The sequence below is a fragment of the Ischnura elegans genome, chromosome 1, assembly GCF_921293095.1.
Source record: "Ischnura elegans chromosome 1, ioIscEleg1.1, whole genome shotgun sequence".
Lineage (NCBI taxonomy): Eukaryota > Metazoa > Arthropoda > Insecta > Odonata > Coenagrionidae > Ischnura > Ischnura elegans.
The window spans coordinates 134,377,863-134,394,912 of NC_060246.1; the positions used below are offsets into that span (position 1 = coordinate 134,377,863).

The 17,050-nt window shown below is 39.2% G+C and overlaps 1 long non-coding RNA gene across 1 annotated transcript in view; it reads right to left on the minus strand.

The window, feature by feature from the left end:
- Positions 1-17,050, minus strand: part of LOC124153592 — a 213,675-nt gene that overhangs the window by 93,413 nt on the left and 103,212 nt on the right. The window contains exon 3 of the long non-coding RNA XR_006863701.1: positions 6,449-6,537. This is a non-coding gene — a long non-coding RNA (uncharacterized LOC124153592). The remainder of the gene's footprint in view (positions 1-6,448; positions 6,538-17,050) is intronic.

The following is a 17,050-nucleotide window of genomic DNA, read 5'->3' on the forward strand; positions in this document are numbered from 1 at the left end:
ATGAGTCACTACGAACAAGCTATTGAAATAAATTATTAGAAACATTCTATGAGCCAAGTCAATTTTTACTGCTGGAAGTGAGTAGCCAGTCTGTAAGCTCAAAATATATGTCTTAGCACTATGCACAGAACTATCCCACGCCAACATGATGTGTAATATTTACAATTCAAAACACATAATCAACAGAACACACCTGCGATGCTAGCTGCCCCACGCAACCCCTTTATCTCATCACCTTCTCACGTGTTCTACGCATTATTCACTTCCCGAGAGAAATCTTTTCGACAAAAGTGGGGAAGGAATGCAGTTCTCCAGATAGCTCCGAGACGAAATAAGGCATTAAATGTATCTCCGCCTTAAAGCAGAGGAAAGGGATGGACTGTATAGCGGCAAACATCACATCATCAACCTGAATTACTCAAAGAAATGCACAGAAGCCGCCGTAGACTAACGTTTACACGATATAAAAGAGTCAATGATTCGTAAATTGATAATACTTACACAGGCTGACTTTAGACCCTGAGAGTTTCGGAAGCCAGGGGACATTATATAAATTCAAAAATTGTAAATTATAGTTATAAATATTTCATTTTGGACAAAGAAAATCATCTTCTCGGTCGAAATTTTGGTTATGCTGGGATTGAAAATAATTTGTTCACCTAGTTGTATTCCTTTATGCTACGCTATTAAAATATATTTCTTTAATATGTCATCCTGAAATATTTCTCACAATTTTTCTCTTTTCCATGAAAATCCCTTCTTGTTATTATCTTCGATCGCTCCACAAAAATCAATATTTTTTTCACACGAACGCATACTTAAGGGCCAAAAAAAATTCCCTCCTCTTCTCTTCAATCTCTCTTTCACCGTGCCAACAACTATTTCAAACAGTACAACGCCTAATATTATCTATTCAAAACACACAATCGACAGAACAAGACCGCAATGCAAGATGTGGCTACACACCCTCTCACGTCGCCTTCGCATTCTTCATTTCCTGCACTGGGCTGGGATACTATCCATTCTTTAATCGCCGAGTCATCGCGCTCCTTTGATGAAGAAGATAAGTGGAAGAGAGGGTAAAGAGAGGGAGAGGGAAGGACGAGGCAGGGGAAACTCCGACGAAGGGGAAAATGAAAACAAACACGTCCACTGACTCTTCTCCCCTTTTCTCACAAATAATACCCTCTCCCTTGGCGCGGCGAATGCCTCCAGAGAGGAGAGCCTAACAGCTAGGATAAAACAAAAGGGCGTGTTTTTTTCTCCCCCATCCAAGTCACGTCCGATCACTGGCGGCGATGATGACGTTCCGTCTTCTTAAGACACCAAAGTGACTTATTATTATTACCATTGTGGTCTTCGAAGCCGATGCACAGACATACACACAATCTTGCTTGCAGCCACGCCCCATTTCGAAGGACCTTAGAGGAGGCGTCAGAGTCCCACTTTCCCACCACCCAACCCGACGAAAGCGTTATTCCCTTTGTTTCAGGACGACGAAGCCGACAGCCAGTCTTCGATCCATCACTGAGTGTCCCAAGCCTCTTCCCGCGATAAAGCTACCTATCAATGATCAAAAATGCATCAAAACGGTCTTCAATCTTCCAAGCAGCCGCCAACTCAAAGATCACCCCATTAGAGACAAAACATACAGTAGGAAGTACCATTTATTAACCTAACGTGTAGGTCTTTCCCAGCGTATGCTATCAGGACTTTTCCACCACGTCAAATTGTCCATTTCGGCCATAATTTCATCTGTGGCGATAATATAACCATTGAAACGTCAGCAGAAATGAACCTATTAACTACGTGAAGACCCCGAATATAATAATCTGAGACCATTTGATAAAATTTCCTTTGGATGTAAAACGGTGTATAGTAGCATCAAAAATGCTTTTTGGAAGCATTTAAAATATTTCCATCAATTTTATAAAAATCATCATCTCTTGAACAGCAGGAAAGAACGAAAACAGTTCTACAAATATCACTGAAACAGTGAAAAATGAAGCAGTGGCAGAGATGGTGGCCAAGCACATGGGAAATACATCCAAAGGTAACGATTGCTTTGAAAACTTCTGAGCAATATATAAGAGTTGATATTGACAGCCACAAGGCGGCATCAGATATGCAAAATACATAAACTAGAAGGACAAAATATTAATTATTGCCTTTAATAATCTCATCCCCAGAAGACGGTGCGCCGTTACCCACTCCAACTAAGCGGCAGCAAGACTAAATATAACACTCAAAATGAGCAACCAATATGAAAAGGTTGAACTTATATTCATACAAAAATAATTCCATTCATGCAGAGCAGGAAAACACAAATATCTATAAAATAACTTCATTATTTATGAAAAGAAAAAATAAAATAGTAAAATAACGATAGATTTCAGATATTACTTTTTACCTATTTTATTCACTTCACTTTTCCTAAATAATGCGACTGAAGAAAAAATGAATTAAAACAAGCTATTTAAGAGCAAAATCCTCAATCAATGTGCACAACACGAGAGTAAAAGACTTGGTAAACAAACAGATACCTGTATTCATATGAAGAGCACAAAGGTATCCTTTTGAATCAGTAGGCCTTCACCTGCTGGTTACAAGGGTTAACGCCCATCCAGGACTCAGAATATTTTAAGTTCGTGCTTTAGCTATGAATATAGGAATTATGAAGCATAAAATCACAATTTGAAATTGAAACGGAATAACTAAAAGATATAAGGCTCGAAGAAATACGACCGCGATAAGAAAACATCATCAAAATCTCAGTGTATTAAAGCTGTAAATTGAATAAAAAACGTGACTTTTCCTTGGCCCTCGCGCGCCTTGACGCAGACGGCTTGATGCCCCCAAGTCGTATGCAGACGATGTAGAGCGATGAAAGGGGAGGGCCACAGACTTAAGTGATAACGAGTTCAAGTTCACGCGTCAACGAAAATAATCGGAAACCGACGGCCCGTGGAGGTTAAAAGAAATTCCCTCTTTCCCCGCTTGCGTAGGCGGGCGGTTCATAGGACCCACCCCATGCCAGGCTTCCCATAACTTCCATCACCTCCCTAGTGAAACATCTGAGAGGAGCCTCACCGACATTTGAGGATGGTCTATCAGAACCCTGCCCACCAGGTACTACCTCTTTTATCTTGAGATTTCAATCGAAAGGGTCGGAGGTGTTTTCCTTTCTCGAGGAGGAAATAGGAAATTGGATGGGTAGTGCTGCTCTTTGAATGTCTATGGAATGGGTTTTACTGGACAGCCCTTCCAAAATCGTTTGTCACGACGCGCTACGCACCCCTTCAGTCTCTAAGAAGCATATTCTTCCTCCCTATACTACTCTCTCACAGTTCCATATCCCTCTTAATTGAAGAAAACTAAATATGAAATAACTTGGGCAGGCACGTATGCATTGGATGTTCTTCAAGAGCTTCAGAATGCTATGTAATGTTTCTAGGTTCTCTTGACAGAGAAATACGAATAAACTTTAACCTAAATTGAAAAAATATATCTATACATTATGATTAAATTTTAAATTTAAACGCATTTTCGAATCTATACATCACAAAACTTGTATAGATGTATGATACAGGGGAGGCCCATGATTAACCGGTTTCATGTTGATTTTATATGATGCTTCTTCTCAGTGCTACATCTCCTGCATTGAGTTTGTGTACCAGTTCAAGTCTATCAGGGATTTCTCGCGGGTAATATTGATCCGGCAATCTTCTGAATAGTATGAGCTCTTCATTCTAGGTAAAGCCAACATTCAGAGGTACTAGTTCCAACTTGAATTCTTGCTTTCATCAATGAGTGAAAACTCTAAAAGTGCGTTTAAAGAGCCCTTCACATAGACTTTTGATAAATTTTTCGGTTGAAAACTTGAGATTCATCGTGAAAGAAGAGAAACTAAAGAAGTTTATGAATACTACCAATGATGGTTTTGCGAGATATAAAATATGAAATCGAAGAAAGGAGCCCGACGTTATGCAGACAAGATGATCGAGGTACTTCGGTGTTAGCAAAGTGACTTTCACCTAATTGGACACATCAAATCACATCCTAATATTCAAGTAAAATATGGAGGAAAACCTTCAAAAGTAATAAATAATATTGATAAAATATGTGATCCAAAGATAGAAAAATTCCTCGCAATGGCTAATGTATACTTATAACGACAAAAAACACACTAATTTGTAGGTAAGTCCCAAGAGAAGCGAAAAAAAGCCTTCTAAAGCCCTAAAGAAGAGGTATTTTAAAATATTCGGTCACATCACTAAACGTCGTGTGACAGTCTAATGAAGATATTCGTTGAAGAACAATCAGAAGAGAAAAAGAATGTCACGTGAGCGTTGATTGTAACAGGGGATAATATACATAAAAAGAGTAAGGTAGTAGGTAGGTATGAAAAGATCGGCTGACAGGAAAATCGAGCGTAGAGCTACCATACAACAATCCCATGACCGTAGACTAATGATAATGATAAAGACAAGACAAGAAACATGAAAAGAAAGCAGCCGCGAGAATTATCCATCGGTTTGTACAGCAGTAGCACACATAGCCAATTGATCAATTTCCAAGGCAGAGAAGAAATAAAATAACTGGAATGTAGACTCATTGAAAGTTGGAAAGGCAGTTTCCACGGATGGCAATGAAAAATTTAGCTTGGCGCTCACAATTTTAAGCGCCTAACTTTATCGAAAAAAGTTTATTCTCACAAAGTTCAGCAAATTTACAAATATTACTCTCGCGTTCGGAAACAGGTAATCAAACGTAATGAAACGTATTATTCACGAACGGTATGTACTTAAATTAAAAATATTTCAGTTAAGCATTTTAATATTTAGCAATGTACCCAAATCGCTGTATTTTAGCGTAAATCTCGGCTTGGAATTGGAAAATCGATTCTACATACAATCTATGAGTTCTTGGAGAACATATTTCGAAATTTTGTATTACCTTGTCAATTCTCGTAATAAAAATCGACCGATTCAGGACTGAAATTGATCAATACCAAACATAAATAGAGATTAATATTGACTGATGAGAAGACCAGTATTCATAATCCAACTAAATCGTTCAGAAGTTGTGTCGATATGGTGCTAGCATTCCTATAGGAGATATAACAGTCACTCAAGTCTCCACACGATAAGATGAATTATGAGGACATCTGTCACACGGATTTATAGGGGTCGGCTAGGATGGTGAAAATATTTAACCTTATCATTTATATAATCGAGTAGTTAAAAAAAATTAATCGGATGAGTTACCGCCACTATATTTTTGTGTCACAGAAATAGCACCTCAACCTCGGCGCTGAAGAACGCCACCCGCCTCAGCAAGGGGCATCATTTGACTTGACATTCTGGCGCGGAATTGAGAGGGTGGTCATAAAACCTTTGACCCCCCCCCGGATGGCCAGCATCAAAATGAAACCAAAACATTGACACGCGCATTAAAGGAATAGATTTCACATCCATATAACCGACGCTCATGCCTCCAGCGAATGAAAACGTTCAAAAGTCGGGAATATTAAAATAAAATGCATCCGAGGAAAGAACATGATTTTGTACGAACAATGGTCATTAGTAAAGATTAACAGCGACCAAATAACTCTAAGCGAATATTTTTCGACTCAAATTCAAAGATGCGGAAAATTTTAAGTAATGAAAATATGAATGAAAAATAGCTGTTTACAAATACCCAGACTTCACGAAAAAGTTTTCATACGACCATATATATGCACCACCACCTCTCACCAATTAAAGGGTTGATAATGGTGTCCTGTCCTAAAGTTAATATCTTGAAGCGATTAAAGAAGAATGAAGCTGAATTTCTTTAAGCAATTTCGAAATTCAAAGCACGAGTGCCTGCAGAACATGAGAGTCACATTTGAAATCAATTGATGAAGGGGTGGTATTATTTTAGAAATATTACTGATAATACTATTTATATATTATTGCTCATGCCAATCATGAAATGTAAAGTTGTCGGACGAGATAATTCAATCCGTATTGCAAAATTTTATTATCGCCATCAAGCACCTAATTGTCAGCGTATTTTTTATTCATTTCACACAAGCAAGTGCCTGCGATTAGAAGCATGGGGAAAAGATGTGAAAAATAGATTAACGCCTCATTCCGAAATTCTATTATCAATGACGAAGACCAACAGGATCAATTAAAAAAAAGTTGTTTCTTGAGGTAATGCAACATGCCTTAAACTAGAGGAATGCAATAGCGTCGAATTCAATGGATTTTTATAGCTTGATTTCATAATTATAACCGAATAGAAATCGTAAAACTGATTTTAGGAATCTAGCCACCAAAGATTTCAGTTCACCAGGATATTCTTTTCCAAGTGAAATCATGTTTGCATCCATTCTATACTGGAGAAAAGTGCACATATTCCTCAATCAAAAGATAAATATATAAATTTAAACATACCTTACCGTCCTCGCCCGCGTTGTCTAGCGATGGTTAATATCCAAGGATCAGAATACGTCATGCGTCACGTAATCATACTCATGCACTGGAGCCCCTGAAGGAAGAGTGAAAATGCTAACGTTAGATACAACATATTATAGCGATCGCACAAAACTATTTAGCAGAAATCTGACCAATTTTATAATAAAAACACACCGCGATGGAAACACGGGCTTCCCGTCAGTTCTGAAGTCAAAAAGTAAATTGCTCGCCCAGTATCGAGTAAAAAAAATGTTTAATTTATGGGCCGAGTGCCATTTGCTCTGACAGAACTATTCACGTAGAATACTATAAATCACCACAACCAAATGAGTGTAGGATCTAGAAAAGACCTATAATATTCATAGGAATATTATATAGTATACTCTATACTAGCCTATGAATGAATTTGAAGTAGGCAGTCTAGCTATTTATAATGGTAATTATTGGTGAGCGGACAGTACACCCGGTTACGACCGCCCACCAATGACAGGATAAAAATAATTCACCTGCATATTCGGAAATGCAATTGGGACATGAAAACGAAAAGTATTCAGTGAGACTAACGTCGAGCGATACGCGTGAAAGTTCTACCGCAGTGCAAACGTCATTTCGTTGGCGTTAGGGTTCCTACATCCACAACACCCGTAAAACTACGTATATTCAGAGGTGACTAGCTGAGGTTATCTTAACATGCGCTATCCTACACAACGTGACAACATTACCAAGGTCGTTATTTTACCCTTCTCATTCCGCGATTATTTAAAAACCATTAAATCGCAAAGCTGACAATATATTTGGTAGTAGGAAAGCCAGCCATTTTCCCATCACGTCACGGGATGTAAAGCGCTAATATTGACCGTTATCTCGTGCTATGGAAGGAGGAGAGCTAGATATAAACATCAGCCTTGGATAATAATTCAACGTTAGGAATTTTTTGCCCACTTCATGACAGAAATGTATCTTGTCGGACAAGCCTTGATACCACTACGGTACCCTGTAGCATAGGTGGAATGCCTATGCTACAGGGTACCGTAGTGCAGCCTTATTTAAGTGATATAAATATCCATCAATACTAAATTAGCCTTTCGCTTTATCTTTTATCACCATGGAAAAATTAATAACTTAACTTTCAACGGCAACAAAGAAATTCCGGAACGCTCTGCTTTCGATAAAAGTTACTTCAGATAATTTCAAAAATAAACTTTCGGAGAATAAATTTATAAAATCTATGGCATACGCAGAAAACAAACCGGTGTACTATGAAATAAAATTTGGCTTCAATCAGCGAGATTATAAGGAAACTAATTTCAAACTTGAACGTTTTAATAGCATTCCAAAAAAGGTGGCACGTTTTCCGGTCTTTCATTGCCCAAAAAACATCAATAAGTATCATTTTTTTAAGAATATTTGCACACAAGATAAACTAAATAAAATTTTTAAGTCATTACGTTTCATGAAAAACGTGTGTTACAATGTTACAAAGCATTTAACTAGAATGCACATAGTGTTCTGCCTCACTGTATGTGTGGGAGGAATATAATAAAGAGCGCCAACGCTTTATAACGGCAATAACGCTAATGGATTTTTAGTTCTGCAGCACAGCGCGGCATGAAAAGAGAGAGAGATGCAGGCGGAGGCCACACCCGTGACCCCTGACGCCCCCAATACCTCAACTCCACCACTGCCGATCACGGAAGACAGAAGAAACGACGAAATTCCTTCACGCGCCCAACTAGAAGGAACGGCCTCGAGAGAAGACAGAGGCGGACCGGCCAGCGGCGGACTCTTCAAGGAGAGGAGTAGCACAGGGGGTAGTGGGGTCGAAATAAAGGGTTGGTCACCTGCCAACGAGGAAGACGCAAAATCCCAAGCTACAAGCGCCAACAATGGCCCACCCGACTTAACATCTGCATGCCACACACATTGACGGCGTAGACCAATCAATGATTCCAATGGCAATTCACAACGGCACAGAAAACTACTCCGTGACCTGAATAGCAAGGATTGAGTAAAATATTCGGGGATCCGAATAGTTCATGGACATCTACACATTACCACGCAAGCCGCCTCAGTCGGCGAACGGATGGTGGTGCCAGAACACCAGACATAATAATAATAATAATAAATTCGTCTTCATTTAAAAACAGAATTTAAGTCTATAGTTCCATAAAGTTGATTGACACGCACGTACATACATGCCCTGGATGAGAGAAAATCCACCTAGGCGGGATTCGAACCCGCGACCCCTTGATTAGCAGGCGAGCCGCGCCGCCACCACGAGAACACTAAATTTTTAGCCGTTTGTTTTGAAAGAAATGACTGGTAAATTTCGACCCAGCATTTATTACGTCCTTCACTGCTCGAAAGAAAAACGAATTCAGACACCTATCCTATATGGGCAAAACACCTCACTGCTTCATTGTCCGTGCTGAATCTGGAAATAAAGCGCGGTTATGAAATGCTGGGATTCCGATCCTTCTCCTCTCCCTCCACTTCACCTTCTCCATTCTTCTCCACGCCCACATTTCGAATACTTCCAGTCCTCTATCGTCCTTCTTTATAAGTTTTCATGTTTCCGCACTGGAAAGTACTGCACTCCATATCAGACTCTTCTGTAACCTTTCATTTAAACTCTTACATAACAATCCCCTCATGACCATGAGTGATTAAAGTGGCATTGTGGGTGAGGAGAGACAGCTTTTAGATGACATACGAAGGAGACAGAAGGAATGGATGGAGCGAGTACTTAGCGGGGTTAGGATGTTGAAAACAGCGCTGGAGGGTAGAATATTAGGTAAAGGAGGGAGAGGAAGAAAGAGAATAGGATTTTTCAATCAAAGGAAGTAGGCCTTGCTTTGAATTGAAGAGGGAAGTCCATGAAGAAAGGGGATGTTGCCAGAATACTTCTTGAATAATTCATGGAAACCTACGGTAATCGGTAGAATAATTTGATAAGATGATGCTAACGCTACGCCAGGTTTCTCTCCATTCGTTATTGGCCCATTAAATGGCGCAGTTGCTCGGGTGCCTTCACCGATAACAAATAACAATGGTTATTTATTTCTGTGCTCATTCATTATTCTGTTTTAGCTTGCGTTATCTATTGATTTATGCATCCGCTACGGCAATGAGTGGTGTACTTCTTAGCCGTCAATATGAAGTGAGTGGGGAGATAATTCATTTGTCTCATTTCCTAATGTTTACTCTGGATTTTGTGCTTAGCTACTTAGCCTATGCTGTGCGTTATTTACATGCTATAATATACTACCTTATTACAGCTTTCAATGCTGTTTTATTTAGACGCTCAATTGGTTATTGTGCGTTTATCTTCCCGATACTATTCTTTTGATAGATGAGGAAATATGTGCATTTTTCTCCCTAAGTTCACTTATTGATTTTCTTATTGTTCCAATACTTTAATAACGTTGCAAATGGGAGATTACGAAATTCATTGAAAAAACATGGGAACGGTATTTCTGTGCGGCAGGATGTGATCTTCGGGACGTGGAGCGGCTCCCAACGATAGGACGTACTTCGCAGCGCCTAACACGACTAACTGCCGCTCCAGTGCCCCACATAAGTAATCAGAGGTCTGCACGACCGCTCCCTCGCGTGCAGAGAAAGACAAAGGGAGCGAATCAAGTTCGGAGAAGAGCCACTAACGACTTCCCTAATGGAGACCTCCTCTTCAAGAAGCGGCGACTTAAAACGCTGGGAACTTACCCTCCCCCGATCACCTGCTTCCCACGAAGAGAGTCAGCAGCATCGAATAATTGCAGTGGCTTTGAGTCACGGAAGTCATTTTATAATTATTTAGCAGAGGTAAGGATAGGTCCATATATCACGCGGGTAACACGGAGTGGGTAGGCGATCGATGAAAAGTCAGAAACAGAGGCATAACGACAGGCTATTAACCACTATTTCAGCATTCACTCCTATTCTACATTTCCTTGTACATATTTCCCATATGAATGGTAAATTATCCACCAGGACATATACGTTCAATTACCTAGCGAGTTAACTACACTATATTGTATGATCTTAGGTTTTCCCGGCGTATCAGTTGCAGAAAAGTTTCTCGGGTTTTCCACCGGTTGATGTCGTCCATGTCTCCCTCGGAATGCATTCGGAAGATCCCCTGAGGATGATCAGCAAGTCGCGGATCGAAACGTCGGGAGACATGGACGACATCAACCGGTGGAAAACCCGAGAAACTTTTCTACTCTATATTGCTTAACACTCACTCAGTTTTTTAACCTGAAGGATGGTTGGATAGGTTAGGGTAAACTTCAGCCCATGATAGGTCACAGGCGTATGAATACCAAATATTTAGGGTGAGGAGGTCAGTTCCTTTCCCTGGGCCATCTTGCACTTACAGGTTTTTTTGCTTCGGGTGGTCTTCGTTTGATTTGATGATTTAAACGAAAGATTCAATAATCAGAGGTCAAGCGCTCTACTCCGAAAGCTAGACGCACGCTGAACATACACAAGCAACATTTTTGTATATTAATTACCTTCTACAAGCGATTTCTGAAGTCAACGACAGAAAATACCGCTATTGGTAACTATGTCAAAGGCATTATATAGATTGCTGCTTTGCTGGTATTAAACAGCAACCAATCATTATTTAACTTCCGATATATTTGGCCAATATGAATTCTTCATTTAAATCTTTATAAATTAATGCGTTCAAAAATGTCGTATGTGATTGTAGTGACCCGGAAATGGAAGATTTCCATTTCCAAAATATGTATAAATATGTTATTGTGTGACGTCTCAGAATAGCCAGCTATGACAAACTATGCCTCGGGATTTGCACCTTTTCACTTTCTAGAACGCCTAACCTTCCTCTTCCCCTTCCTTTCCCCTTCCTCTTGGACGAAAACTTCCTGGTTCCACTTCCCTATATAATGGCACGGTGTAGATGCAATTGGCACTCAGGACTCAGGCACTCCGGGACTCAGGAACACACAGGGCAGTCAGTAATGTAGCCGTCAGTTGGAGTCGAAGCACGGGCCTTATGGCCCGTGCGACCGAAGCGCCTCGCTATCCACCCGTGCCATCACCAGCAGCTCTTCTCCTTCCCGAAACATTGGTAAAATCTTCACTGTTGGTTATTCGGGACACACAAATTCATTATTTCTTCATGCATTGAATTGATTAAGTAATTGGGATTTTCAATGGGAAATAAACTTTGGGTTAAAACTTCAAATACTTGTGTGTGATTATTCGCTTCCCGACACCAAGGGCAAGAACCCGAACGCATTACATGATCAAGATTTTAATTACGCATCTATTAACAGCTTATTAATATTCATGAACGCGTCTTGCATACCTGAATATTCCGCTAACGGATGCGAACGGAAAAACATGAAGACAGGGATTTATTTTCGGTGGACTCGTAATTTTCGCCGTGGACACGAGAAAATTAAAGGCACTTTTCCACCAATAATTAACTCATATTTCCTGACTGATTTTATTACATTCTGAATTATAATCAGGTGGAACTATGTGATATTATAAAATGCATCGAAACAGCTCGCGAAAATAATAAAATATAATAAAAAAAACTCCAAGCCAATACCTATAGCATTCTGCCCGTTTTTTGAAGGCCTGGTCTGAAGGGTAAACAGCTGCTCAATTTTACCATCACATACGGTGATTTTAAATAAATTATATATAAATAATAAAATTTTTAAGCACATATGTTTTAGCATTATCAGTCACTTTTACCAAATGTATAGCTCAAACTATCAGTCAAGCCAGTGCACCCGCAGTTCAGCTAATCTACATGGGCAGGAGTGGTGGTACGGGAGCGTCTTTTACGATTTTACAAAACCTCAGTTGTGTCCCAGAGTAAAAGTTACACAAGACGGCTCAGCAGTAACAAAAAGCCTAGGCACACACTGAAGTTCCGATCACGGTATTAAGAAAAATGGTAAAAGTTAGCGAGTGAAATGGGTATGAAAAGATTTATCAAAATCCAGATACTTCTCCCTCCTTGTGAGAACTAGGTTTAGGTATTCATAAGTAGGTAGAATTCATTCAGGGTGAATATGTTGCAATTATAAAATTTTAGCAAATTAAAAGAAAGTGGAAAATTTCCACAAATACTTTAATTTTAATTTACGACCGGCTTTAATTAATTTTGCATTATCTTCAGGTGCCACCTTAACGCATCACAAAATGTATTGAAATCGGTGACAAAATAGAAATTATATTTCATGTGGAATTTTTCCAGTTGCTCTTATTGTTTGTACTCTTATGTTTTATACTCTTATATTATTGCATTAATTAAATAATATTATAATAATTGCAAAATGTTAAATGGAGCACTAAAATGGAAACAAAGCGGTGTAAAAACGCTGTTGCGGTATTCAGCCTACAAGACCCACCACATGATTTCGGATTATGCAATTTCAATCTTGGCCGCAGCCACAAAAGCCAAAAATTCCTCTTGTTTATGCGTAGCTCCTTTGAGAGGCGTCCAGAAAAATGTTGCTACCGTCAAAATATGAAGGGATCACCCCGCTCCCCTTATTACGATCAATCTCTTCACGGGACCACGAGACAAGGGGGCATATCCGGCAGCCGCAATTTCACCCCCTTCAACTAATTTCCCAAGTGGCCACTTGCACTTAACAAGGCATTAGTCTCGCTCTTCACGTGAGAGAGATTGCGAGCAAGTCAGGAGCAATTCTTGCCGGGCCCTCCCACGTCAAACAGATTCGCAACATCAGTCTCATTAAAACGAGCACCGAGTTGGCTTTGGGACGGATGCAAGCGGAAAAGCATGAAGACAGGGCTTTACAGTCGACGGACTCTCGTATCCCTCGCCGCGAACACGAGCGTTCGTGACTCACGGTTCCCATCGGAAGGAAGAAGGGTGCATATACACCACCACGGACCAAAGAGACCGATGGGAAAACATAGAAGGGATCCGTCCGAGAGCGTGACCTCGCAATGCTGAATGCAGTTCAGGAAAGTGCTGAATATATTTTCACCAAAGGGCGTCTGACAGTCCGAATAAAAGGATTAAGAAACTGAATAAATTTCACGGATAACAATTTGCCACGAACACTAGAATCCAATTCCACCATAAAACTACGAATTAATCCAATAAATGCTACCGTATTGGCTCGTTTTCTCTTTTGTTAATAAAAGCTGGTAGCACTTTTCCACAATATTTTAATGCGTACGACACGTTTCGACTCACAGAGCCATACTCTGGTAGAAAATCGGTACAAGTCTTGTACCGGAGGATGGCTCTGTGAGCCGAAACGCGTCGTACGCATAAACCTTCCGTCAGTCGCGACACATTTTGGAACGACATATTTGTCGCGCGACGTCTCACAGACACCATTTTAGAATGGTGAAACAAAATGCATGCAAGTAGAAATAACTGTTTTCACTAAATTAAATCATTCATGAATACTTAATTTCATAAATGGAGAACATTAATGGATAATAATGATGGAGATATTGGTATTAATAAAAGACTAAATACCACTCATTTTGACGTTTCTTACAGTTTTTCTTTCTTGGAAATTATATCAACATATTAAATTTGGTCAGTAAATGAAAACATATTTTTCACAGCTTCACAGTACGAATTGGGGGAATTATGGAGACATTTTATGTTGCCTGTTCAGTTGAACTTGAACCATAAATATCCTGTTGGAAAGTTATTATTCGATGCAACAACAACATTGTTAAGTGTATGTTTACGGCTCATGTTATGCATCTACATCAATGTGATAAACCACCATGAACGTATGTAACAAGGGGAAAACGGTGTAATATACGCCAAAGTTCACTAAAATTATATGAGAACCATAGTAAATTCTATGTAATAATAGTTTTTTTCCGGTGTTAAATTCGTCAAATAAAAAATGTGTAGCAATAAGACACATATCTAAAATTTAGGGCTTTAAATAGTTGTTAGTTTGAATTATAAGCGTATTTTAAAAAAATTGCGATGAATATCACGAAGCTATTAGCATGTAACGCATTGTAACCCAAGTTGTCGTCGGCCGTCTGCCAGACTCCAAAAACAAGAAAATATCAAAATTTGTTCCATAAATGTGACAAAACACGTAACCATATTGGTGTCTATTTCAGAATCATAAAATCATAAGATACAAGGAATATGGGTTTCCAAACTATAAAAATACGATGTGGGCAAAGGAAAGAAAATGGCCCGGCGTCTGATAGACGCCAAGTGACCACCGGAGGGTTAAAATATTGCCGAGACGTGCAACCAGCTTTTATTTAAATAGGTATGTCGAACTTCCACCACATAACGCCTGAATCTATTAAACGTATTAGCTCGTAGTCTTCCGTGGCGTTCTATATTCGTGGATCCCTCCATCTTCCGTGTTTTTGCCGCGTTGTTTGCCATACGTTGACGACAGTTTCGCCGGAATTCCACCAGGCATCTGCAAGTCGAAGTACTGGTATCGCAGTTATAAACGCGATAACGGTAATATCAATGCAAATGGCCGTAATATAAAGGTCTCGATAATCCACAAAAACCGATATCGGTACCTACTTCGACCAGAAGACGACTGGTAGAATCCCAGCAAAACTGTCGTAACCACATGACAAAAAACGCGGCGAAAACCCGAAAAATGGAAATATCCACGTAATGTCACCGTACACTATAAAAGGTCTATTTTGATAACCAATCGCTGCAATTTTTGCATGTGTGTGAGACACCGAGCTCATTTCAACTGTGGAAACACAATTACATTGAAGTCTTAAAAAAAACTTGTCCATGAGAGTTTCTGTAGCTGATACAAACCCTGAAGGAGGGAACTTGAGTGAGAAATTTTCTCCAACTACACTCCTCACAACTACAACTGAAGACTTGGAATGTTCTCCACAACAATTAATAATAAATACCACGCCCAAACTCAGAGTTGATGTTGATGTTCTTGAAGTCAACCATTGCAGGAGCACATCAAATTTATTAAATACGCTCAGATTTCCATTCGCCATCCCAAAAAAATTGCTGAATAAGCTCCTCGTTTCATTTAACACTACCGAGTGAATAATGAACAGGTTGAACTGGCATGATTACTGAGTTCCTATAAGTTTTAAGTAAAAATATCCTTTCATATGGTTGTTAAAAACTTCAGGTGAATTTTTATGGAATGAAAGGAAGATGGAAAAATAAATACCTTATCGGGTGGCCTTCGAATTTATTGAAAAGGCAAATGACAGATATATGTGCCAAGAAATATTGAATTGTGCGCTCTAAGGGAAGAAATGATTTTTGATCTCAATCAAAGCCATTCTCCAAGAAAAATTTCAAAAATGGTGATATAAAGGCTAATGTATGCTATTAGAATTGAACTGAGTAATAGCATGCTTTTGACAGAATAAAAACCTAGTACTTTGAGCAAGCAAAGGCGTGAATAGGTGGTATCATACCTTTGAATGACACAAAAGAACATTGTAATGAATTAAAGGCGGGGAGAAATCTACAGCTGGAAAACCATAGTAAAACTGACAATGGACAGAGGGAAAATTTTATCGTTCGATTTGGCAGACAAAATTTTTCATTATTTCACAACTTCCACGGACCTCTTATGTTATTTATTTTTAAGGACCAGATTTCTCATAAAATCAAGTTCATTTCTGAGATTTGAAGTCAAATCTTTCATATAAGAAAATATATTTAGACGTAATGGTAAATGCATCACCTATCTCTGAGAATTAATGTCTTTTCTACAAATAATCCTCATGGAAAATTCATTAAAGGTATTCTATTTTAAACAATTTCTGGTTTTTGTATTCCATTTTGAACAATTTTTCGAATTGTATTTAGATAAATGCATATGATTAATCGCTAATAATAACGGATACAACAATAAGCTTATAAACTGATAGATCTTGCTCTATAAATTTGAACTGATGCAGTAATCGCTAAAAATGGTGTCTACTAAACGGGTTTATCACCCGAATACTACACCCTCATTCCAAAATTTAAAAAAGTTTTCCAAGTTGACCAAAATAATTCAACTACTAGTATATGACTTGGAGAAGGGGATAGGATCACTAGCAATATATTTCGTCAACTATTATTGAGAACTTTTTATGCTCACGTGAACCTCAGAGTATCCTGACCTCGGGGAGCAATAAAACGATGCGACAGAGAACATTACCTTGCCAACCAGAAGACGATGAGAGTAAGAAGGCATCCTCACATGATTAAGACAGCAACAGCTAGCAAAATGAAGACATTAATGAATCCCGAGATAATAACCGCCCTCTCGTAATTACCCCGCAGTTATTCAATCAGGCGGCTGAAATTAATTCCCAACAAGGCACAACCAGCTCGCAATTAGCCACCAGCAGTACTTTAAATCGGAGGAACTTAATAGATTTTGCACCGTGCGCTTCACAGGTCCATTAGGGAGGATGAGTGCTGAACAACGAGAGAAAGCAAAGAGTCCCTTATAAGGGAACGTTCGGTACGGCTATCTTTGAAACAAATGACTCCTTTGAGTCTCTTTCGGCGCTGCGATGCCGACGAGCATCGTTACGGTGCGTTTTTGGGGTCGGTAAAACCCACGAGACTC